Source organism: Protopterus annectens, chromosome 6.part1 (assembly GCF_019279795.1).
Source record: "Protopterus annectens isolate FY-2018-M chromosome 6.part1, PAN1.0, whole genome shotgun sequence".
Lineage (NCBI taxonomy): Eukaryota > Metazoa > Chordata > Ceratodontiformes > Protopteridae > Protopterus > Protopterus annectens.
The window spans coordinates 158,174,390-158,200,522 of record NC_056738.1 but is presented as its reverse complement, the minus strand read 5'-3'; the positions used below and the strand labels follow the sequence as shown (position 1 = coordinate 158,200,522).

At 37.7% G+C, this 26,133-nt stretch overlaps 1 protein-coding gene and 1 non-coding gene across 6 annotated transcripts in view; both read left to right on the top strand.

Moving 5' to 3' along the window:
* B3GALT1 (beta-1,3-galactosyltransferase 1) overlaps positions 1-26,133 on the top strand; it is a 2,392,726-nt gene that overhangs the window by 1,399,501 nt on the left and 967,092 nt on the right. The gene's annotated exons all lie outside the window — the stretch shown is intronic.
* Positions 5,452-5,523, top strand: TRNAE-CUC. Its single transcript has one exon. It is a non-coding gene; the product is annotated as a tRNA-Glu (tRNA).

The following is a 26,133-nucleotide window of genomic DNA, read 5'->3' as shown; positions in this document are numbered from 1 at the left end:
CCTAATTTTTCTTTAGAATTATCCTCCTATTTAACAATAATGAGAATCTATAACTTAACATACCACCTTACACAAACAGACTTTTTCTACTTAGAAATATATTAAAGAGTAAGGGGTTTCAGGATATAAAGGCAGAAGCAGAGGTCTCCACATTGTACATATACTTACAAAAGTGCATATTTATATACTATTTCTGAATTATGGCTTTCACACTCTTCATTTTACACTTATTCACACACTCCCAAAACAAAGCATATTGCACATCATCTCTCAACCAGAAGTTTTTACTATTATAATCATAATTTCACAAACAAAGGCACAATGCTTTGTGGTAACAATACCTTCAAGGAGGTTGGAAAAAATACAGCCCTTAACATGGACTCCAATCTAGAGGGACATGGATTTAACCCACAGGTCACAAGACATAGGTCTGAGATCATAAATAACAGCTCATGTGTAATAGCTGGCATTTGAAAGCAGATAGTTTTGCCAGAGACTAGACATGTGGCCATGAATTCTGAAGAAGGAAAAGGATCTATAGTGGCAGTTTGGTCAGTGGAAATGAAGACCCACTTCACATTGGTGAGAAGATAAAAATCGGTTGGCAGAAAGGCAGGATAGTACACTTAACTCACCACCTAGAAGAACATGGTTGGTTGGACAGCCACTGACTCACCATCATCCAAGATCTTAAAGTCACCAAGAACAAGAAGGTTCTGGTGATTAAGCACTCAGTCAGCCAGGAAGTTAGGTTATTCTTGTAAGAATGTCCTAATACAATCAGAAGAATGGGAGATGAGGAAAAATCAATAATCTCATCCCACATCTAGATTGTGTTCAGAAGAGTTGGTTTTCCAGGTGCAACCTGAATCATCTGTAACCTAGAGTTAAAGCAGATGACTACTCCAACTTCAGTCTTACCCCTTGTAGGACAATGGATTGCAGAGACCTCTAGATGTGATAGCAGATACCCTATGGAGGACAGAGTACTCACTGAGCAAGGTCTTCTTAATAAAAGCTAGGTCAGTGTCACATTGCACATCTGGAATAATTCAAACTTTATTGGAGACAGAAAGAACTCACTAGGCTGAATAAGGAGAAGGTTACTGTTAGCTGCCTGTCGGGTGCCAGGATCCGCCACATAACACAAGCACTGAGGTCACTCCAGAACAAGTACAAATATGACTCTGTCATTGTCCATGCTGGTGTGAATGACCTGAGCTGTACCTCCCTGGACTACATGAAAAGAGACATGGAAGAGCTCTCTGATCATGTAGCCCACACCGGTATGACCCTGACCCTGAATAGCATCCTGCCCTCACCAAGAATGATACCACGGTATAAAGAAAACATTATCAATTTCAACAACTGACTACATTTCTGGTGTCATTCAAAGGGGATCCAATGTCTGTCTGCCTGGGATGACATGCTCGACAAGCCACGTTGCTTCACTAGAGACAGCTTGCACCTGTCACCCTTAGGCTTTCAAATACTGGCCAAGGCTCTTACCACTCCCATATTGCCTTTTTTAGGTAAGGCTCAAAAGACAAACCCACCGCCGTGAAGAGCACAGGTAAGAAAAATCTGAGGGTCTATATTAGATCAATTAACACATAAATGTTCGAATCTGTAAAGGTCGATCGTTCTAGATCGAACATTTACCTGTTCGAAAATCTTTAAAAATAAAAAAAAAAGTAATAAATACATAAACCAAAAGGTGTAGGCAGGGAGGCAAGCCCCCCTGAACCCCCCACGTGGGGTGCTGCACCCCCCAACTCTTCTCCTACTTAAATATACCAACTCCGAGATTGCGCTACAGTGTAGTGAAGGGGAAATTTCCCCTTTCCGCACTATAGTGCACTGATATACGATCTCGGAGTTGGTATATTTAAATAATGGGGGGTGTGGTGGGCACAGTGCTAAAACCCTTTTCTTAATTTTTGTTTTCTTTATTTTGTTTTTATTACATTTTCAAACATTTAAATGTTCGATCTCTAAAGGTCAAACTTTAGAGATTTGGACATTTAAATGTTCGTTGATGTAATATAGACCCAAATCTGAGGGTAATACTACAGTCAGCCAGAAGTCTAAACCTCAAAATGCACTCACTCGAGTTACTCCGCAGTATGGAGAAAATCGATATATATGCAGTATCAGAAAAAGAGAGCACCCCAGCACTACCAGGCTACAACTCATACCATACATTTTGGCCACAGAATCCGGACCAAAATACAAAAGGTGGGGGAGTATCCATATTCATCAAGGATACCCACACCTCCAGGTAAGTGGCACAGCACAATGCTTCATAGATTATCCACGTGCAACTAACAATGGGCAAAACTGCAATTCAAATTGTAGCTTGCTATAGATCACCCACCATGTCCCAGGACCCCCATTCTGCATTTCTGGAAACAGTGGGTAACATAAATGTCCTACCAACCACCCAGATATTGGGTGATTTCAACTTCCCAAACATTAACTGGGAGAACTACGCAAGTACTAACTCCCTTGCCCAACATTTCCTAGAATTTATAAAGTCAAACACCCTGGAAAAACTGGTTAACACTCCCACCAGAGGTGACAACATATTGGACCTGGTCACCACCAACATGGGTAACCGGTGTTCCACACCAGAGGCCAACCCTCGCTGGTTAGATCTGACCATGAACAAATCATGTTGGATATCCACATTCTGCCCCCACCCCCGGACAAGGAAACCACCGTGAAAAACTTTTCAAAAGCAAACTTCACGTTACTTAAGACGGAGGTGGAAAGTTTCAAAGCCCCCATGCTAAAGGATAATGCTGTCCAAGCTGCAAAATCCTGTATGAATGCATTCTATGGGCACCTACAAGAATGCATGGATCATGCTATCCCAAGCAAAACCTAGACTCACTCCTCCAAGAAAAGTAAACCAGTCTGGTGGACCCCTGCCATAAAGAAGCTGTACAATAGAAGGAGGAAACTAGTACAGAAAAAAGTCAAATCCCAAGAAGGGAAGGCATTCCTGATCAGTATCAGCAAGAAACTATGGTCCCTCATAAAATCGTGCAAGGCAAGCTTTGAAAGAAAACTTGCCAAGCACTCCAAAGATAACCACAAAGCATTCTTTAGCTATGTCAAGAATCTAAGTGGCAGTGCTCAGATCTGCTCAGAGTTAGTGCAAAATGGCACAAAATACACTGAACCAACCGATATTGCCAACATCCTGGCAGACAGGTTCAGTGCAGACTTCACCCCCCTCTCACCCCCAAAAGGGCCCATAATCATACCAGAAGAATGTAGAGCTGCTGAAATCACAGACACTCAGGTTAAAATAGCCCTCTCCAAAGCCAAAAACACAGCATCAATGGGAATGGACAGTGTCCCAGGATGCACCCTACATGAGCTCAAAGATGAATTAACCCCTCACCTAAACACACTGTTCAAACTCAGCCTCTCCACAGGCTATGTACCCATAGAGTGGTGCACAGCAACAGTTATTCTGCTCCACAAAGGTGGAGCCACAACAGACCCCAGGAACTTTCGTCCTATAAGCCTGACTAGCTTGGTCTGCAAGACTGTGGAGCACATCATCATGGAACTCATTAACAGAGACATTGGGAACCTCCAATCACTGGACCCTACCCAGTTCGGCTTTGTTAAGGGCAGATCATGCCTCCTAAACCTGGTGGACTTCTTTGAGACAGTTACCAAGGCTATAGATGAGGGAAAGGTGGTACACATAGCCTACCTAGACCTTGCAAAGGCCTTCGACACCATTCCCCATTCTGGTATTATAGACAAGCTCTCCAGCCTGGAACATAAACCCCTATGTCATAAGATGGGTTGCCATTTGGCTCATGTACAGAACCCATATGGTGAGAATTGTGGGAGCTAGATCTGACTCTAAACCGGTTACAAGTGGCGTTCCCCAGGGCTATGTCCTAGGACCCCTCCTGTTCGGCATATACTTCTTAGAGGTACAGACAAGCATAGGAGGACTATGGCTGACCAAGTTTGCAGACGATTGCAAACTAGGGGCTATAATTGACTCACCGGCTGACACAGACATCCTCCAAAAGGGTCTCACTGAGACGGATACCTGGTGTCAAAATCATGGCCTCAAGCTAAATGCCAAAAAGTGCATAGTTATTCCCTTTTGAAATAACAAAGTACCCACAAACTACCACATAGGTGGTAGTCCTCTAAATACGAAAAACATAATAAGGGATCTGGGGACCCAAGTAGATAGTAATCTCTCCTTTGATAATCACATTGCCAAAGTGGTTAGAAAATCCTTCTATGTGGCCCACCTAATCACAAAAGGTTTGCATCCAGATCAAAAGAGGTCATTGTGCCCCTCTACTCCTCACTCATCAGACCCATCATAGCGTACAGTGCCCCATTTGGGGTGTACCTTGCAAGACACCTGCAACAGCTAGAAAGACCACAGAAGTACCTCACCAAGAGGATCACTGGCTTCAAAGAGATGCCCTATGCAGCTCGACTAAAGAAACTCCAGCTGTACTCGGTTGCATACTGCCTGCTCAGAGGTGATCTCTGCCTGATGTATAAGGCCATGTCCAACCCAGAACTGATGGACATGCTCCATCTAAAGAAAACCTTATCCCCTCGAGCCACATGCTCTAGGGATCTAAACCTCACCACAACAATAAATAGGACGTGCTGGAGGGATAGATTCCTGTCCCAGAGACTTCCCATGCTTTGTAACAAGATTCCAGTCTACATTAGGCAGAGTTCCTCGCTAGCACTCTTAAAGAGAAACCTTGACAAGTGGATGGGAAACAGAAAGTTTACCCTCGGGATCACTTCAGTGGTTCTGATGGAGAGAGGCACAGGGAACTAATCTAAGGGGGCGGCAAAAGCCAACACATTCTGGCTAGGCTTATAAATGCCTTTGGGCAGATTGCCTAGTACCTACCTATGAACCTATAATCTCACATTAGTATGCAGTGCTCTGAAGCAGCCACAGGAAAATGATCCACATTTAACTGACATTTTGGAAGAAACATGACCCTGCATACAACACAGAGAAAGGACACATTGAAGCTTTTAGGGTATTTCCAGTGTGTGGGAGAGGGGTCATAATGTTAAGAGACAGCCATGGAGTACATTCTTGAGAAACCATAATGGTCTGTCTATGCCAACCATCTCTATACCAGAATAAGATATGCAGGCATCTGCATTATTGAAAAACTGGAATTGGCAAATGTGAAAAATAATAAAGGGTCAACAAGGTGTGTCTGTCATGGAAAGGGACTGTATATTTTTCATCTATAATTACAATGAAAAGAAGATGTAGCATGCATTAAACTATCACAATAAGAAAAAAAATGAAAGAAAAAAGAAAGCACAGTGAAAAGTTGATAGGTGATAGTGAAATAAAAATAATTTTTCAAGATAAGAAAATGGTTAGGCAGACTTTGAAGCTGAAGATTAACATGGGGATCCCTGGTGGTCTAGTGGTTAGGATTTGGCACTCTCACTGCCATGGCCCAGGTTCGATTCCCAGTCAGGGAACTTCAATGGATTTTTTGGGTTGGGAGGGTGGCCTAATAGTTTAGGTGTTTGCCTTACAAGCACAAGCTGCAGGGTTTGAGTCTCACAAGGGATAATTGGCTAGGCTTAAAATGGCCCACAAGGGCAGTTAGCCTAGTATGAACCTATGAACCTATGAACCTATATGAATCAATTAGAAAAGGATTATTAAGCAAATGTCTCAGCGTGTGTAGTGGTTTGCAGCAGAAAAATGGTTCATGCATATGAATAATACCATTAACAGATGAAATAAAAAAAAAGAACAAGGAAAGTTAAAACAGAACCGGGCTGTCATTAATGCTCATAACAGATACATAGCAAATGATGAACCAAGGATATGAAAAAAAAACCAGAATAATTGCATTTGGTAAAGTAATAAACATTATGAGGCAATCAACCTCTTGCTAGGTAGAGCAGAATGATAATTAATTACTGTAGGGGAAACCACAAAAGAGAAAAAAAGAAGAATGTATATGTAATAGTGTTCACAGAGGAGTAAAGACAGATATTGGGGAGTAACACAATTAATAGTAATAAAACATATTCAACACAGAAAGTAGGCATGGATTATGAAATAGGAAAGAAGTAAGAATAAAGTGAAAAGTCCAAGTAAATAAAAACATGTGATCCATCTGAGAACCTGAATAATTATGTCCAAATCAAAAAGAAAAAAAAAACAGACGCTTTCTGCTAACACAGAATTAAGTGCTTTCAACAGGGGGACTTATAACATTTGCCATTTTCAGTTCATGGAAAGTATTAGAAGTTGTAGAAGAAGAGGAAAAGGACATAAAAGCTAAACTAGTAGGTTCTAAAGGGCTAAAAACAACAAAAGCTTAGTAGAAAAATTTATAGATTCAGAAAAGGTGCATGATTAGAGATAGGGATAGAGCATAGTTAGGTTTAGAGTTAGCAGGCATTAAATAGTGCATAAGAGGGCTTCACACCATGCACACCTTTCTAATGCTTCTTAACTCCAACCCTAACCCTGATCCTGCCCCTAACCCTAACCTTGCACCTTACCTTAGAAAAGCCCTTTCTGTAACACTGTAATGACACAAGACAAGCTTAGACACACACTACAAACAGCAGCACTCAACCACAACACTGAATCTATCCCCTTACTTATCCCTTCCCCTAAACACATACAATTGTACACACGTTTCTAACCCCCTAATGCCAAACTTACACATTGCTGTTTTTAATGGCTGCTTAGTATGCAGAATGCAGTACTGGTCTAGAATACTTCTTTACTGAGTCATTACATCAGATGTAAAATCATGTCAACATAAAAGGCTTGTGTGTATATATATATATATATATATATCACAAAAAATAAATATAGTTTCCATTTGTAATACATTTTGCTAAAAATGCCGCAGTGAATCTTTCAAAGAGGCGGTATCAAATTCGACATATTGCATTGAATCACTAAGTCAGAGTAGTAGTGTTAGATATATTTTACCTTTTGTGTGTCACACTTTCATAACAGAATCTCAGAGAGGGACTGAGATATTGCCTTTTATGCACAGCAGGCAGATGTATTGGTTCAAATGCCTTCGTTACCTCAGTCCGGCATTTTACATTATACCTAGTTTCTGTCTTTGTAGTTATTTTTAACTTTTGCACAGTATGCGGAACTCAGTAATGGTCTACAATACTTATTTACTGAGAAATAATAGCATCAGAATTAAATCTTGCACACTTTTAAGAGAAAATCATTTACTATTTTCTAATCGGTCTTAGCTAAAATGCAGTAATTTGAATCAGGTGATGCAGTGGGGTCACATTTAGCATCATACTTCACTGAAACCTGTTTGGATAGAATAGTCTTAGGTTCATAGATCCATAGATGTATACTAGGCTAACAACCACCAGAGCCTTCATAAGCCTTGCCAAGCATCACAAATGTATCCCATACGTTTATGTACTGTAGAGGTTATATTAAGGGGTATTCGTAAGCAGGGGCAAAGTTTATCGGCTGCCCATATCCATTTGAGACATAGATGCTAGACGTGAGGTGAATTTTTGATTTTCCATTCACTGGTCCAAGTTTCTCTTGAATAGGATTAGAGAAGAGCTGTGCTTCACAATGATGGGAAGCCTGTACCAGAGAAGAGGAGTTTTCTGAGACACATACCTGTCCCTCCAGTGTGTCCTATTTATGTCATAAGCAAAGTTTAAACCCTAAGATAGAGTAATTTGGTTGCTGTTTGTTTTGCAGATATGCGAATGGTCCATCAGAGTAGGATCCAAGCTTGCCTTGTATGCCAGGCATAGATTAACTCTCAACAGTCTGTAGGAAACAGAGTATAGAGATAGAGCTTTTGACGTGATCTGCATAGATCATGCTGTTTACGCCTTGTATTCTTTTTGTGACAAACCTCGGTGGACATTCCATTGTTGCATATGCCTGTTCAGATGCATACCAAAGGGGGCACTGTACTCAATGATGGGCCTGATTGGGAATGAATACAGTGGAACAGTGACTTTCTTGACCTCAGTGCTATGCCCTTGCTTATAAGTTGAACAAAACAGAATGATTTTCTTACTATCTTAGACACGTGTTGGTTAAGATCCAGGTTACTATCTACATGTGTACCCAAATCCCTGACTACGTCTTGTACTCTTAGGGGTGTGGTATCGATGATGTAATTTCCTAGGGTGTCTGACTTCCCAAATTGTACTATTCTACATTTGTTGGCATTGAGTTTTAAGCTATGGATTTGGCACCAGTCATTTGTCTGTGTTAGTGCTTCCTGGAAGATGTTAGTGTTTTGTGGGGGGTGCTATGACTGCTTCTAGATTACAATAATCTGCAAACTTGGTCAGTAAGAGGCCCTGACTTCTGAGGAGTAGATCCTAAAAAGGAGTGGACCAGTACAGAGACCAGTCTCATTGTGGAGGTGGTTTCTGCTAGTTTAACTTCCTGGGTCCTATCAGAGGCAGCTGGCTATCCAGTGTGTAATATAGGGGGTTATGCCTATAGCCATGAGTTTGTTTACAGTGCTTTGAGAAGAGTATTGTATCACATGCCTTACCCATGCCAAGGTAGGCAGTATGCATCATTGTCCCTCATTCATTGCCTTGGGTACCTTCTCAAAGAAGTCCACTAAGTTGAATAGGCATGATCTGACCTTGAGGAAAACACACTGGGTTGGATACAGTGTTTGAAGGTTTTCTATGACCTTATTAATCATTTCCAGGATAACTTTTTCCCATGGCTTTGCATTTGAGAGTAGTCAGACTTGTGGGTTTGTAGTTCCTGGGGTCCTTTGATGGCCCGCCCTTGTGCAGAGGATGACTGCTGCAGTTATTCATTCAAATGGTACAAAACCTGTCTGGAGAGTATAGTTAAACACTGATTCCAGGGGTCCTGATAGGTCATGTTTCAGGCTATTTAGGTGGATCCTGGAATTTACTTGGCGCCCAGCCATATAGTGTTTTTGGCCTTAGAGAGTGCATCTAGGACTTGCTCCCTAGTGATGGTTGGGGAAGGGTGATTTGATGGTATTTCCTTAGGGGGTGGCCAGGGAGGGGGGCTAAAATTGAAGCTGACTTTTTCTGCCAGCAGATTTACTGTATGTTTCACCTGCATGTAGGTTGCTCCAATTGCAATCAGTTCTGCACACTGCTGTGTGCTTTCTTTGATGTTTGTAACATAGATAAAGCCTTATGTTTGTCTTTTGCCTGAGGGGCTATACTTACCTCAAATTTGGCTTTAATTGAAGTAATTTGCCCTCTTAATTGTTTGTTTAGTTTGATAAGGGTGGTTGTGTAATGCTGGGCATAGCACTTCCTAATCTTGGCTATAACTTTATTTTTTATTTTGTTTTACAACCTGCTTATGCTTGGTTCTTCCTTCCAGGGTAGTTTGTTTTTTTTTAGTTAGTTATGGGCTTATTTTTGGTAGGCACAGCTGCCTCTATGCATTTATTGACATGATTGCACATAAAACCTTTTTTGTGAACAATTCTGCTTAGGCAGATGTGTTTCCAGGGTTTGGGGGTGTGAAATTTTGACAGGCTATCACACAGTAGTAAGAAATTTGCCTTAGCATAGTTCTTAATTCTTACGAAGGTTAGCTGGGGTCACAGAATTGATTTTTATTATGAAGGACACAGCTCTGTTGTATGATATTATCACTTAAGTGCATTTTTACTTAAGCACCCTGTTGTTACAACCTAAAATATTTAATAATGACATTTCAAAGAGAAACTGCGATGTGAGTTTTTATACATATATATATATATATATATATATATATATATATATATATATATATACCAAATACAGGAGCAAACAGGCCTTCACTATCACCATCTGACATTTTCATTATACTCAGTTTTCATTGAGAGGTACTGTGATGGTCTTTTGCTCTGCGTGCAACATATAGTTAACCCCTTAGAATACTTTTGACTGATTTTTCACTACATCTGACACTTTTTCCTTTAAGTTTCACAAGAGAATATATACATATTGTTTTGTATCATGCCATATGTATAAGTAATGTTTTGTATCATGCCATATGTATACATATTGTTTTGTATTATGACATATGTATACAAATTGTTTTGTATCATGCCATATGTATACATATTGTTTTGTATTATGACATATGTATACAAATTGTTTTGTATCATGCCATATGTATACATATTGTTTTGTATTATGACATATGTATACATATTGTTTTGTATTATGACATATGTATACATATTGTTTTGTATTATGACATATGTATACAAATTGTTTTGTATCATGCCATAGGTATACATATTTTGTGCCATGCCATAGGTATACATATTGTTTTGCATCATGCCATATATATACATATTGTTTTGTATCAGGCCATATTTATACATATTGTTTTGTATCATGCCATAGGTATACATCTTGTCTTGTGTCATGCCGTAGGTATACATATTGTTTTGTGTCATGCCATATGTATACATATTGTTTTGTGTCATGCCATAAGTATACATCTTGCTTTGTGTCATGCCATAGGTATACATATTGTTTTGTATCATGCCATATGTATACATATTGATTTGTATCATGCCATAGGTATACATATTTTGTGCCATGCCATAGGTATACATATTGTTTTGTGTCATGCCATAAGTATACATCTTGCTTTGTGTCATGCCATAGGTATACATATTGATTTGTATCATGCCATAGGTATACATCTTGTCTTGTGTCATGCCATAGGTATACATATTTTTTTGTGTCATGCCATAGGTATACATATTGTTTTGTATCATGCCATAGGTATACATATTGATTTGTATCATGCCATAGGTATACATATTGTTTTGTATCATGCCATATGTATACATATTGATTTGTATCATGCCATAGGTATACATCTTGTCTTGTGTCATGCCATAGGTATACATATTGTTTTGTATCATGCCATATGTATGTGTATTGTTTTGTATCATGCCATAGGTATACATATTGTTTTGTGTCATGCCGTAGGTATACATATTGTTTTGTATCATGCCATATGTATACATATTGTTTTGTGGCATGCCATAGGTATACATATTGTTTTTTATCATGCCATAGGTATACATATTGTTTTGTGCATGCCATGGGTATACATATTGTTTTGTATTATGCCATAGGTATACATATTGTTTTGTGTCATGCCATAGGTATACATATTGTTTTGTGTCATGCCATAGGTACACATATTGTTTTGTGTCATGCCATAGGTACACATATTGTTTTGTATCATGCCATAGGTATACATATTGTTTTGTATCATGTCATATGTATACATATTGTTTTGTATCATGCCATATGTATGCGTATTGTTTTCTATCATGCCATAGGTATACATATTGTTTTATGTCATGCCATAGGTACACATATTGTTTTGTATCATGCCATAGGTACACATATTGTTTTGTATCATGCCATAGGTATACATATTGATTTGTATCATGTCATATGTATACATATTGATTTGTATCATGCCATATGTATGTGTATTGTTTTCTATCATGCCATATGTATACATATTGTTTTGTGTCATGCCATAGGTATACATATTGTTTTGTATCATTCCATAGGTATACATATTGTTTTTGTATCATGCCATAGGTATACATATTGTTTTGTGTCATGCCATAGGTACACATTGTTTTGTATCATGCCATAGGTATACGTATTGTTTTTTGTCATGTCATATGTATACGTATTGTTTTGTATCATGCCATATGTATACATATTGTTTTGTATCATGCCATAGGGTATACATATTGTTTTGTGTCATGCCATAGGTATACATATTGTTTTGTATCATGTCATATGTATACATATTGTTTTGTATCATGCCATAGGTAAAGTGCCATAGTATAAAACAGCAAGAGCATCATGGTCACATTCAGTGCTCTGCTGAACTGAAATTCCTGAGGGCAAAATTACAATGTAAGGAAATCAGGAAATTACTTTTGTCATACCCAAATAAAAAGTGAATTGAGCACTTGAATGTGCAAATCAATAAATGTGTTCAGATGTTAATGTCTGCATTGTATTGGTAAAGATCTCTAAGGAATTTCACAGTTGTTAAGGATGTTGCTGTCCGTACTCTAAACTGTGGCTTATCACTAATCCCACTTATGTAGTACATCTTCTCTTTTCAATCTCACTTAACCTAAGCACCAGTAAAACTTTACATATGTATGTAAGACCATTTCTTCACTGACCTATTCAGTATGTTTACGCTCACAGCTTTTGTATCTAAAACTTTTTCGTATGCAAATTGCAGACACTTGGAATATCTTGTCTAGTTCTGTAGTTCTATATGCATACTGCATGCATTTCTGTTTTATTCTACTACACACTGATAGCCACTAAAACTTTATTTTGTGCATGTATTTGAAAATGTTTTCTCAGAACTTGCTATTTCTGAGGCCCATTTCAACCTATTCTTTGATTATGTCTTGTAAAATGTCTGCAGTACTTTTCATTATATTTCTAGTAATCTCCTGGGCTGTAGCTGAAATAGGCTCTGCTTGCATCAGGCCAGCACCCAAGTTAACAAACATAATAATAACAACAACAGTAATAATAATAATAATAATAGCAATTTCAGCAACAGCATAAACATATGAGTACTGTAGTTATACATACAATTTCAGTCCCTCATTTTCTTCCCTGATGCAGCTAGACTGAGCTGACTTACCACCATTGTCCTTAATGTCGAATATTGCATGGGCGTTGGTTTCAAACTGCTGAGTCATAGAAGCATTTTCTGTACTTTGAGAGTGTTTCCCCAACTAAGTATTTAGATTATCTCATGGGAGGGGGCCACTAAAATATGAATTGTGACACTGAAAAATACTTCCGAAAAAAGTGCAAGGAGTACCACTGGGTTGTACATACGTACATGTGTCAGTAACACTCTTTAAACTAAGAAGAGATAAGAGAACCTGTAGGACTGACTGCCTACATTTAAGGGTGTTTCCTATAAATATCAAGTGCTGGAAGTCCATCTGTTGCTCATGATGTTATTTTCTTCTTGTAGTGGCAAAAGGTGGGAGATGAACCACTGATGCCATCCCATTGTCCCATTACAGGTCTGCCTTTTTATTTATTTTTTCGGTGTGTTTGTTTATTTTAACCTGTGTGTTGCTGCCCATTGCTGCAGTGCTGAGTATGTAATGTTAGTGCATGTTTCTAAAAATGTGTTCAACTGTGAACTTTTCTCTGCATTTCCCATTTTGGATCTGGCTTGCAGGAGGTTCCATTGTGTTTTGTGGTCGTGCTGCTTGTCAGTGCAGAAACATATTTCCATTCCCAAGAAGAGGAGTGCTAGACATCAGCCTCTCATATCATACCATTAAGATGGCCGTTTAGCACAAATACCACTACTCTTAACCAGGTTACTAGTCTTAGAGAGAGACCCTTCTCTCCTTTAAACTCTTAAGGGAAATATTAACCTATTCTGTTTATATTTTTTATGCATTTAAAACAATTTTAATTGCTCTCATCACTTATTTATCATGATGAGCAAATGTACAAGGATCGTGATGTCATTTGAGAGTCTAATAAAGTATTTGTAAGTATCCCAGCGATGCTGTAACTCTGTCATTCCTTTTAAGAATCCCTGCCTTACCAGGAATTTGTTTTTACTTGTTTTATTTTACATATTGGAGTACATGTACACACCACAAATATGTAGCCCCAAACATATTTTATATGTGCATTACAACTGCTGATGTCTGAGATGAGGTGAGACAGTTTTCTTTCTAATTAGGAAGATGATGCTGTACAACAGCTAAGCAAAGAGTAATGAACCCTTTTGAGTTTTGCAGGATGGAATAAATAAGGCCTGTATCATAGAAAGTGGTGTTTTGAGGATAATATATAGTTCCCTAGAATATACAGGAAGGCTCATACAAGGCTATGAGTTACAATATGAAGGAACCACTCATTAGATCTGACAAGCGACCAATCATCACCGAACTGAGAAACAGCTGTTGGCAGCCCCTTTTACTAATGTAAATGGTAGTAGAAGTGGTTACGTTATTATTTACAGGGCCACAGAGTTAATCCTGACTATGAAAAATTCTACTCCAACTCAGCAATGTGGCAAACAGAGCCCAGTGCAATTAAGAGAAGCCTCTTGTTGTGGTCTGTGTTAAGATCCCCTTAAGGATTGTTTTACTTGTAGCAAGTCCATGTAAGCTGTAATAGCTTGTGAGTACATTGACATATAAGCAAGTTCCTGCAAGTACAGATCTCTACTACTGATTTAGTCTTGAAATAAGCCAAGGAGGATGCAACCTACATAGCTGAATAGCCTTGTATTATGCTGTGACATGAGTGATGAAATGTGGAACATTTGTACCATGTCAGCCTCTTATGTGGGCATTACTTAGAAGCTGGCAATCCCACTATGTCTTTACTGAAAAGGACTCGCAGCTGAATACTCCTATTTAATGTGTCATGTTTAGGAAAATCACATCTTGCAGCTGCTATATAGACAAGTGTTTGGCATTTCAACTAGAAGTATTCAGTATGAAAATAAAGGGATGCAAGAATTTAATGTGACCATATAAGACTTATCCAAATAATTGAAGTCAATAGTTGCTTTATACTTGTTTAAAAAAAAATAGTTGCTTTATGAATAAATTAAATAGTTTACTAAACAGTTTGCAAGCTACCAAGTGCAACTGTGTAACTGGTATTATGTTGAGTTACTAGAAAATGACCTTGTTTTAACAATACGGAGACAAAAACTTGTTCACTGTTTTATCCTGTACTGGTTTACTGGCTTGTTTAGTTTGTGTTGAGTATTTGTTACATGCCAGCAATTGCAGAAACTGAATGTTAAATCCTTATTGCTTGTAGTTTTTGCAAAGATTGTGTGGCTTGTTGGAAAAAACGCAACACACACGCACTTTATTAAAACCTGGACAGCTGTACAATTGTTGGCCTTGATGTAGAATCAAAATGAAAATCGAATATTCTCTCACTGAAAGCAGATAAAGAGACACTAAGAAAGGAGGTGCTCACAAGAGAAAAAAAAATGTCTTGCAATACAACTGACACTTATGTTATTCTTCTTTTTGTTTCGAGATAACTTTATTTTTAATATAACTATATTCCGCATTTAAGCATATTGACTTAAACTTCAGAGTAATAATATGGTACTCATCAGTACAATATTTCTGTACATGAGCACTTTGGTGGTATTAGGGACCATAATCCTTTTAAGTTCTCTTGCAGCACAGGCATACCCGTTTTATGATGGGGACCTATTTTGCCTTAATTTTTAGCCCCAGCCCTAGCTCCTCATGGATCGAGAATAGGTAATTTAAGTGCTAAATCCTGTTCAAATTAGCTTAATATTAGAAGTGTAATACTGCTTTAGCTAGGGACTTAAATGTTGAATTAATGCTAGTTGAAGTCATTTGAATATTTAGTGTGTGCTTTTCAGGCGTGTTTATATTTTGTTAAGTTGTTCCTGCCTTGATTGTTGGTATCTCTTTAAGATATAACTGTTTTGAGTTATGTGTGTGATGATATGAATAAATAGCTTTTTCTAACATATGCTCTTCATTCCCGTAGAAGACAGGCCACTGAGGTCACAGAGAATAAGGTGAACATGATTAATTCACAGTGGTGTATCGTTTATGCTTGCTTTTATTTTGATTATAAAATGTTATTTTTCAGAGGTTTCAGTGATGTAGTATTAATCTAATTTATTCTGCCTTTGTAGTATTGTCCTTGTCATCATTTTGTACTTTATCTCTGCCTTTTCGTGTACCTGGCTACCATAAATCTTCAGATATAACTATCTATAGAGCACTTTCTATGCTGAAGGTGAGATCACTTTGTCCGTTAAGCGAGCATTTGGGTTCCTGTTACCTAAGTACATTGTTTTCCCACTTGTTTGTAATAGAAGTGTCATTGGTCAGGCACTGAGCTTGCTCAGCTCCTTTCCATTTATATTAACTTATCCTGACATGTATATGCTTCGTTTTATGGGGCATTGTGTCATCTGTAGAGTTATAGTATCTCCTACTGCCTTACTGCAACCCATGTTATAAAGACACAAAATAAGACTAGATTGTTATAAATCCATGTGCCAGACTATGGGTCAGCTACCTTTCTGTATATTAAGAGCATACACTACCACCCTTTCTGCTGTGCCACCATTCCTAGGCCAGATGGCCACAGTGAGTTCTGATCCTCAGGAATTCAGCATATCCCTTACCTTGAAATACATTTTCCTGTTTATAACAGCTGTAACAGTAACCAAGACTAAAGATGCAATTATATGTCCAGATCATAGCAAACTGAATAGAAAAAAAAAGCCATCAAGAATGTCACTGAAAATATAAAAGAAGATTCCTATAGAATGTCAGTGTTTAGATGTGTGTATTTTAGTTAGTCCTTGACATATTCATACCATTCTCATGAAAAACATGTTTATTTTATGTATGTGTAAGAATTGCATATCATATGTCACTGTGCATTACACAATCTATTTTACATTCTGCCAGCATTCTTACTTATTCTAGGGCTGCTATACATTTATTTATTATTATTTATTTATTGACATTTGTTTACCGGGAAGCTCCTCTGGGCTGAGTATAGCCCATTTTCAGTGGAGGCCCAGGGAGAAAAGCTCCAATGCACAATAAGAAAGTAGTTATAAAACAAAGTTCCAAAACAATATTTTCAACAAAAATTATTACAATATTTGTAGGAGTCCTCTCAATGCCCAAACTGGCAGTGATGTGAAACAAAAAACACACAAAAAAGGAAGTTAAAACAGATTTGAAGAGTGATAGAAGTAGCTGGAGAATCCAGTTGGATTGAGTAAGTAGATTAGTTACAGTGTAGAACAGCTATAGGTTTTGTACAGTCTAGGGAGAGGGGAGTTAGGTGGTAGCATTAGACAAAGTAGAGCAGTCGCATATCCAACTGGAGAAGAGGTGCTTATGTACGGCAGTTTTAAATTTAATGGGGTGCTGTTCAAAATGGATGGAGATGAGATTGTTCCACAGTCTTGCAATAGTCCAAGAGTATGAGATTACCTGCAGGGAGATTAGATTTGTGAACTTGTAGAAGGTTTTGATTTTCCAATCGTAAAGACCTAGTGGGGGTATAGGGGGAAAATAGGGAGCTGAGTGCTGGGCAGCTTTGGGGTTTGAAAATTATTCTATGTGAGGTAGATAGCTGAAGGTGTTTTAGGTAGTGTGGGAATTCAAGCCATTGGAGATTTCTAAGGGCAATACAATGGTGGGTTGAGTGATGGCAGTTAGAGGCAAATTTGGAGATCTTATTATATCAAGACTCTAATTTTAGTTGGAGGGAGGACTGAAGATAAACAGTGGAGCACCATAGGTTAGAGAAGGAAGCTAGTGCTTGTTTTGTTGATGGGGAGAGAAAATTGTTGTGTCTGTAAAGAAGTCTAAGTTTTTTGTGGGTTTTTGAGATATTAGATTGGATATGTAACTCAGATTTGAGACTGTCGTCAATTATGACTCCTAAGAGTTTGGTACTAGCTGCAATTTCAATTTTTATTGAATTGAGTGACAGAATGTAAGTCTTTTTGGCATTTAAGGAACAATGATTTTTGTGGAGCCATGATTCAACTGTAGAGAAGGCTGTTTGGGTCTTTTGTTGAAGGATGGTAGGGTTGGGTGCATAACATACTATAGTTGAGTCATCAGCATATTGGACTAGGGAGGTGTGTGGTAGGGCTTGGTGAAGGTTGTTTATGAATATATTAAATAAAAGGGGTACAAGGATTGAATCTTGTGGGACGCCATTAGGGTTGTGGAGGAAAGGAGAGGTGGGTTGTTTCCATTTGACAGCATGTTGCCTATTAGAGAGCTTTTGAACCAGTTGAGAGACTGAGAGAACAGGCCAATGGATGAAAGTTGAGAGAGAAGGATAGAATGGGATATTGTATCAAATGCTTTAGACAGATCTAAAAAGAGAGCAGATGCTATAAGGCCAGAGTCACGGATTTGGTGTATAATATCTAAGAAGAAAATTAGTGTAGTAGAGGTACTATGACTGGGCCAAAATCCATGTTAGGTTGGGCAGAGGATGGAATTATTTTGGAAGTACTAGACTAGTTGTTTCTGGATACATTTTTCGAGAATTTTAGATATAGGGGATGGAAGGACTATGGGTTGGAAATCTGAGATATCAGAGGAAAGACCCCCTTTATGAAGGGGATGGATGATGGCTTTTTTCCAGAGAGAGGGAATGTAGGATTCATGGCTCGATCTATTGATTAGAATGCTAATAGGATAGGCTACTGTATCAGCAGCTATCTTAAGGAATTTGGCAGGAATATCATCAGCTGAGTTAGAACAGGGTTTTAGCTTTAGCAAGAGTTTTTTTGTATATAAAGTAGGAATAGGGGGATTTATGGGGTATGGTATTTGGAGTTAGAATAGTAGAAGAGGAAGGATTGAGGTTATGCTTATTAGGTGGAGGAGGAGAAGAAGAGGAATCTGGGTAATGATTGCTAAGTGGAGGGATGGAAAATGAGGCTGTAAGATTAGTTAGTGTCAATGAAATATGAGTTAAATTTGGAGGCTATAAGGTCAGGAGACATACTGGGGAAAGGGCAGTGGTTGGTTTTAGTACGAGGGTTCAAGAGATTATTGATGGAAGACTAGAGTTATGGATTGTTTTTCCTAGTTCATTGTAGGTGCCAGAAGTATTGCTGTTTGTCTTTATGAATACATTTTTTTGAAAGGTTATGTAGTTGTTTATACTGGATAAGGTTGGCAGGATTATCAGAATTCAGCCATTGCTTCTGGGCTTTGTCCCTGTTTCTCAAATTTTCTTTAGTAGAATTAGAAAGCCAAAGGGGGAGATTGGATTTAACTCTAATGGCTCTAGTAGGTGCCAGATTATGGAGACTATTAAGAAATGAGTTGTTGAAATAAAGAAGGGCATCATCTAAAGGTAAAGTTTTAAGACAGGAGAGGATAAATGTAATAGAAGTGGGGGTGGGTGGGAATGGGGGGGTAGGGTAGAGAAGCAGAGTGAGCCCAGAGCGAAGTGGAGGGCGAACGGAGCCAGATGCTCCCAGTCCTAAATAAGGGTATAGAGTAGGCCTGATGCAGGGAGGAAAGAGACAGGGTACATAGAGCATCCTAGAGGAGAGGGACTGTAATTAGAAGTAAGCTTATTCTTTGGAGATTGTATCAAAGATATACAGGATAGAGAAAAATGGTTGGGGAGAGATAACCTAGGGAGAGAATGTGCAAAATGTTGGGTTCATATTAAAACACCGAACGGTGAAAACAGCGAACGGTGTTTCATCGACACATATTCAGAGAAAGCTGAAAATATCAAAACCGCAGAACAGTGATTTCTTTCCTAGGGAAAGAAATCACTGTTCCAACTCCCCCCCAAAAATAAACACTTCCAAACATATACATACATATGCTAACCCTAATTATATGCCCTTCCAAAAACCAGTAAACCACTAAATACACATATGCACGTAACCCAACCATGCATCTAACGAAAAAAAAAAACAGTAAACATTTTAAAACATATGCACTTACCTTAACCTGCACCCTAACCCTAAGGTCAGTAACTCTTGCACATTTATGTAAACAGTTCCAAACACATACACACTTACCTTAATCCTAATCATACCCCTCAAAACAAAAGTAAACAGCTGAAAACACATAGACATGTAACTCAACCATACATCTAACGCAAAATAAAAACCAGTAAACACTTTCATACATATGCACTTACCTTAACCTGCACCCTAACCCTAAGGTCAGTAACTGTTGCACAATCATGCTCTGGAGCTATACCGGACAAGGGACCACACTGCACTTCAGAACAGGCAAAGCAATGAAGCGGTCAAGGGACTTCTTTCCCAGGGAAAGAATTCACTAAACAGCTGCTTCGCTGTTTTTCCTGTTCACCCTACATGTGTCGACGAAAACACATTTGACAAAATGCGTTTTTTTCGTTCTAATAGGAACCCCAAAAAGTTGAGGGCTGGCAGGATGAAAATAGGAAAGTTGAGTGGAGTTTGGGAAACAAAACTCTGAGAAAAATTAAGTAATGTTTAGCTCTGTAGGGGGCAGATGCAGAGTTACTAAAGAAAAAGTGAGGAAAGAAATAAAAAAAATAATAAAGAGAAATGCTATATGGCTAGCCGAGAATAAGCTCTAGCAGGGTGCTCCCAAAGAAGTAACAGTTGGAGTTGAAGTTTAGCTGCTGGTTACTGAAGAGACAGTAATACATACTCTAACTTAATACTCCAACTTTATTAAATTAGGCACAGTTCATGGGAGGAGAACATCCCTGAAATACACCAGAAACCTTGTTCAGTTAGAGGCAAGGCAGTGGCTTCAAGAAGGGTTGACTTAATTAAAAAAACATCTGGTTAAGGGGGTTTAACTTTATTAAATTAGGCACAGTTCATGGGAGGAGAATGTCTCTGAAGTATGCAGGAAACCTCATTCAAGTTAGAGGCAAGGCAGTAACTTCAAGAAGCGTTGACTTCAGTAAACAAACGTCCAGTTAAGGGGGTCTTACTTTATTAAATTAGGCACAGTTCATGGGAGGCAAACATCCCCAAAGTATGCAGGAAGCCTCATTCAGTTAGAGGCAAGGCAGAAGCTTCAAGAAGGGTTGACTTCAGTAAAAAAAAAAAAAAAAAAAGTCTGGTTAAGGCGGTCTAACTTTATTAAATTAGGCACAGTTCATGGGAGGAGAATGTCCCCAAAGTATGCAGGAAATGTTGTTCAGTTAGAGGCAAACCCGTAGCTTCAAGAAGGGTTGATTTCAGTAAAATAAATCCGATTAAGGGGATCTAACTTTATTAAATTAGGCACAGTTCATGGGAGGAGAACTTCCCTGAAGTATGCAGGAAGCCTTGTTCATTTAGAAGCAAGGCAGTAGCTTCAAGGATTGATTCAGTAAAAAAAAGTCTGGTTAAGGGGGTTGGGAGCACGCTCCTGGGAGAACACTAGGTACCTGATCAGAAGGTTTAAAAAATGTACATATCATAACAATGCCTCCAGTATGCTTTAAGAATGGATTTGGAAATGGAAAATTACCCTATAGGCATTAATGGCCCTAATATGCAGGCTGAGTTAATAACACTTGACCCATTTTTTTTTTACACAACAGGCAATTGAGATTTCTTTACTCAGCAATTGAAATTTCATTGTGTTTAAGTATTACAATACTAAGTCTGTGAAAATCTCATTCAGTGCACCATGAAGTAATTTTGTCAAAGACTATACTCAGGAGTCTTATAATTAAGTCTTGACAAAAATGAGACAGAAATGCTTAACAATAAATTCCTTGAGATAAGTTTGTTGTGGAGTTCTTGCATTGGTTTTTACACTATGAAGTACCCTTTTTATTTTTTCAAGAGCACCCACCACATTGATCCCCGTATCTAGTGTGCACCTTCCCAGCTCTAGACTTCTATAAGTCACATTCCACAGTCTGATGAAGTCCAAGTGGATTGGATGAAAACGGTATATATTGTCTGTGCAAACCATGCAATGTAATGTGGTCACATTCCACAGTCACACAATACTGGAAAAAAGTATAACATTCCTTTACTCTGAAAGTACTTTTCAGGGGAATCAGTCTGTGGTATCAGCACCCAATGAAGCAGTTATCCTACAGCTGTTAGGCTTATGATAATAGTATCCTCTCTCTGGTGTTTCATATTGTGTTTATAAGTTAAGTTTAATCTGACCACTAGCCGATTTAGAACAGTTCTACAATTTCATAACTCAAGCCCTTTGAGGAGGCCACTAAATTAATAGCAGAGCTCATCACATGTATTGCTTAGATATTCTTCGGTGTTCCCCCTCCCTGGTCCATTTACTGAGAACAGATGCCTCATGTTTCTTGATCTTCTTATAATATAGGTACATAAATGAACACATTATCAATATGAAATAACCTGGGTTGTTTTCTATATATTGCCCAACTTTTTTGTCACTGTGCTCTGTGCATATAGTACATGTAGACTAATGATTTCTGCATGAGGCTGCAGTATAAAATGAGTAAATTCCTACCAAGCACTATTTTATTTTTTCTAATATTTTATTGCATTTAGTTACTGAAAACACAACAAAAATATTGAAAGCAAATATAAACAGCAGATAATAAATTATCACAATTAATTAAGTTCAGAGAAAACATCAGTTTAGAATAAATAAGAAAATAACTTGGAATGTCTGGGTGTAAGTAGGGCTTAAGAATGCTCCAGTCTGTTAAAAGAGGCAGAATAGGAGTAAAAATATACTTTTCTGTTACTAAAGCAATGAACTGAAAACAAGCGTCAGGATATAGTTTAGTCTGGTTTGGTATTCAAGCATTAATGCCAACTTATACTAAAATGTAATATCTGAAGATTTAGGTATTGTTGCTTGCATAGCAATAATTTTCATGTTATTCTTCTTAATGAAACTCTCTCTTAGATCATGACATTAAAGGAGGACTTGTACATTTCCACTTTCTACTGATAGCTTTGTATACATTTTCTAATACTAGCCAGAGAATACATCCATGTGGATCATGGATGCAAGAAGTTACTGAGACATTATAAACTTAAAGAAGCTTTGGGACAGTAATATTGTTATTCTTCAAAGGTTAACAAAGATTTTGATTACTTTGGCACAAAGGTGTAAGTACAGTAGACTCCCTCTTATCTGGTCTCGCTGGGACCAGACCTTAGGCTGGATAAACAAATGGCTAGTTAATCAGAAAAAGCATACAAAATAGCATTTATAGGTTATAAATTAGCTAGAATAACAGTATCCATTTTTCTAATGAATATGAAGTCTAAAACTCAAATCTCTGTCATTATTTAGCCCAGAGGAGGTGGAAGTGTTCTTCTTCTCTGTTGAATTTTGCTAGGGCTACAACAGAAATGTTATGGCTGATTAAGGAGGAGGCCAGATAAGAGGGAGTCTACTGTAATGTGCATGAAAAGAATACATTCCCGTGTAGTAATAATAATATAATATTTTGCCTACATCTGCTACATGCCAACGGATGGAGGAAGGTATACTAGTTAACCTTATTAGTATTTAGAATAATAGCTGATATAATTCTTTTGAATTTACCAAACATAGGAATGTAAAATACTTTCATTTTTGGTAGGGTCTAGCTTGGACAGATGTTGAGGAATAATTAAATCCCAGAATTTTAGTGAAATAGAATGGTTTGCATCTTGAATGTGAGAGCATTTTAAAGTTATAAAGGGTCTAGAATGGAAAAGGCCCGGTTGTACTTAAGACATTATAACAATAAACTCAGAAACTGACATTTTCTGAGTTGGGGAAAGAGCTTAGGTTTTATTGTTTATTCATGGGTATTCTGTCTTGCTGGAGACACCATGACATCTTTGGAAGGTCCTTCTGCAGTGAAGTCATTTGTTTCACCAAAGGGCAAGTTGTTGATGTTTGCATTTTGTACGTGACATTAAAAGAGATTGAATATCTTAAATAAAATTATTTCCTCTTTGAATAAAATAAAATTTTTGGTCAAGTTAGTCAAGATATTTATAAGTTAGGAACATAGTTATAGTTTTGTATATGGATTAATATTTCATTTTGTTGAAATCATAGGCTTAGAGCTTTACTGAATTAATATAAAGGTTGTTGATTAATTTTTAAATTATGTTAAGCTCTTATCATATTTGTAGATAGCATTTCTGATTTGTGAGGGCTAATTTTTAATTTAGGTAATTCCAAAAGTAAGTCCGTATGATTCCTAGTACATACTGTACAGCATGTGTGCAGTTATCATTAATAAGAGATTTCCCCAAATAAAGAGACTGTACAGGTACACAGAAACATGCATTTCAATGAGTACAGTAGCCTTCATCAAAAGGTGCACATAGGCATGCATTTCCATGAATGCACTAGCCCTTGTCAGCCGATGTGCAGAAGCATGCATGTCCATAAATGCAGTAGCCTTTGTCTGCAGAGGCACAGAAGCATGCATGTCCATGAGGAGACATAGTGACCCTCCATAATGATGTGAGGTCACACAACTTTGCCCAGGAGAAGGTTTAGGGACTTAAAAAAAAAAAAAAACATCATTATGGGATGACAGTGAGTGCAAAAACAACCCCTATAGCTACCTGAATGATAGCCCCTCTGCCTGATGGTCAGCAGGCAGAAAGGTAATGAGCATACAACAATAAAGATGAATTCTTACCTATGTGATCAGCTGAAAATTCGCAATCATGTCGTCTAACCTAATTCTGTTCCCTTAGGGTCCTGTAGAAAATGCAAAAAGGTATTAGAGGCATAAAGAAAGATTTGCTTTTCTTTGTTCCACCTTTGAGTTCAGCTGCACCTGGTATAACTGAAGCAGTTATTCTGTTTGTACATAATTCATTTTTGAGCAGATAAATCCTCAAGGCAAACGGACCTCTCTTGAGAAGTGATCCCAGAGTGCTGTCTGGTGAAGTGACTTAAAAAGTAAATGGGTGACTGAGGCAGTGTAAACCCAGGATACAGGATGAAGCTTCTTAGCAGCCCATGGTCTTAATATTCTGTAATAAACTACCTGAATTAAATCTGTAAATCTTTTTTTCAAACATCTTTATTTAATTATAACTTATGACACAGACAAACTTACATTTATATAAAAGTAATCAAACCATAGTAATAAGTTCAGTTTTGCAAACATTATAGGATATATATAACAATATATGTGATGTATAATCTAAGCAACATTACATCAATTATTCAATTCTTCCCTTCAATTAAACCTCATTCTTCCTCTAAAACATTTTTCTAAATGTATTTTTCTCACAATTTCCATGTTTCTATGTAATTTACTCCTTCCCTTTTCTAAAGATCTTATCTCTGTTACAATATTCTCTACTTCAGGTATAATTGGTTTAGATTTTGATTTCCATTTTCTAGTAATTGCTTTTCTGGTAGTCACCAGAATTGAACTTAGCAAGGCTTTACTGTGTCTAGACATTTCAGATCCTGTATCCCAGCTTAAAAAAATATATTTTCTTAGTTACACTCATTTTCTCACCAAGTATTTCTGACATAATACTTAAGTCTGCCAACTCATTACTCTCCCAAAACATATGTTCACAGTTACATCTTTCTTCCCCATCACACCTCCAACATTTGTATCTACATGTGGAAAAATTCTTTGGAGTCTGCTTGGGGTATGAAAGTATATATGCAAACACTTTCAGGCAAAAATCCTAAATCTTCTAGACTTTGTTCTATATTTGGGAGCCATACATATGCTCTCCCATTCTTTCTTTCTGAATTGCATATCTAATCTTTCTTCCCAATTATTTCTGACCTCCACTGATTGATTCTTGTCTACTTCACGTTGTCGTAAGCTGACAATATCGAGTATGATATTGTCAGCATGACAGTATCAAAAGTGAAGAACATCGTGCAAGTAAACGGAAATTTCCGTTTACCTCAATGTAGTGCGGTCTCGGAGTTGGTATATTTACGTGGGGGGTGCAGGAGTGGCTTACCCCTGCCTACACCATTTAGTTTTTTTTTTTAATTTGTTTTTTTTTACGTTATTCAATGTTTTACTTAATCGATCTATAAAGTTCGACCGTTATTGATTCGATTAAGTAAACTTTCAATAACATGATATAGATGTGATTGATTCCTATAGTTAATTATCCTTTTTTAAACAGCAGCTTCTGTTCTGGACTCAAAAACTCAACCAGTGCAAGTCTTATAATCTGTACTTGGTATAATTTTCAAAAAAGATCAAGAGAATTACATAAAAGAAAATTGGTAGAAAATTTACATAATTATAGAAAATAAATAAAGCTGATATAACATTGTACTGCTGTTAAACATGTTCATAATATGGGCAATAAGAACATGACACAATACTAGGCAAAACAAAATAGTTCAATGTTATACAGTTATGAGCAGCAAGGAATGCCTGTAAATCCAGGCTTACATAGAATAATAAAGCATATGTATAGAGAGAGGCATAAAAGTACTTTGTAATATATAGGGGAGAAAGAAGGAGGAAAGAAAAGGGAGAAAAGAGACAGATGAGAGATTGAGAAGGGAATAGTAAGTA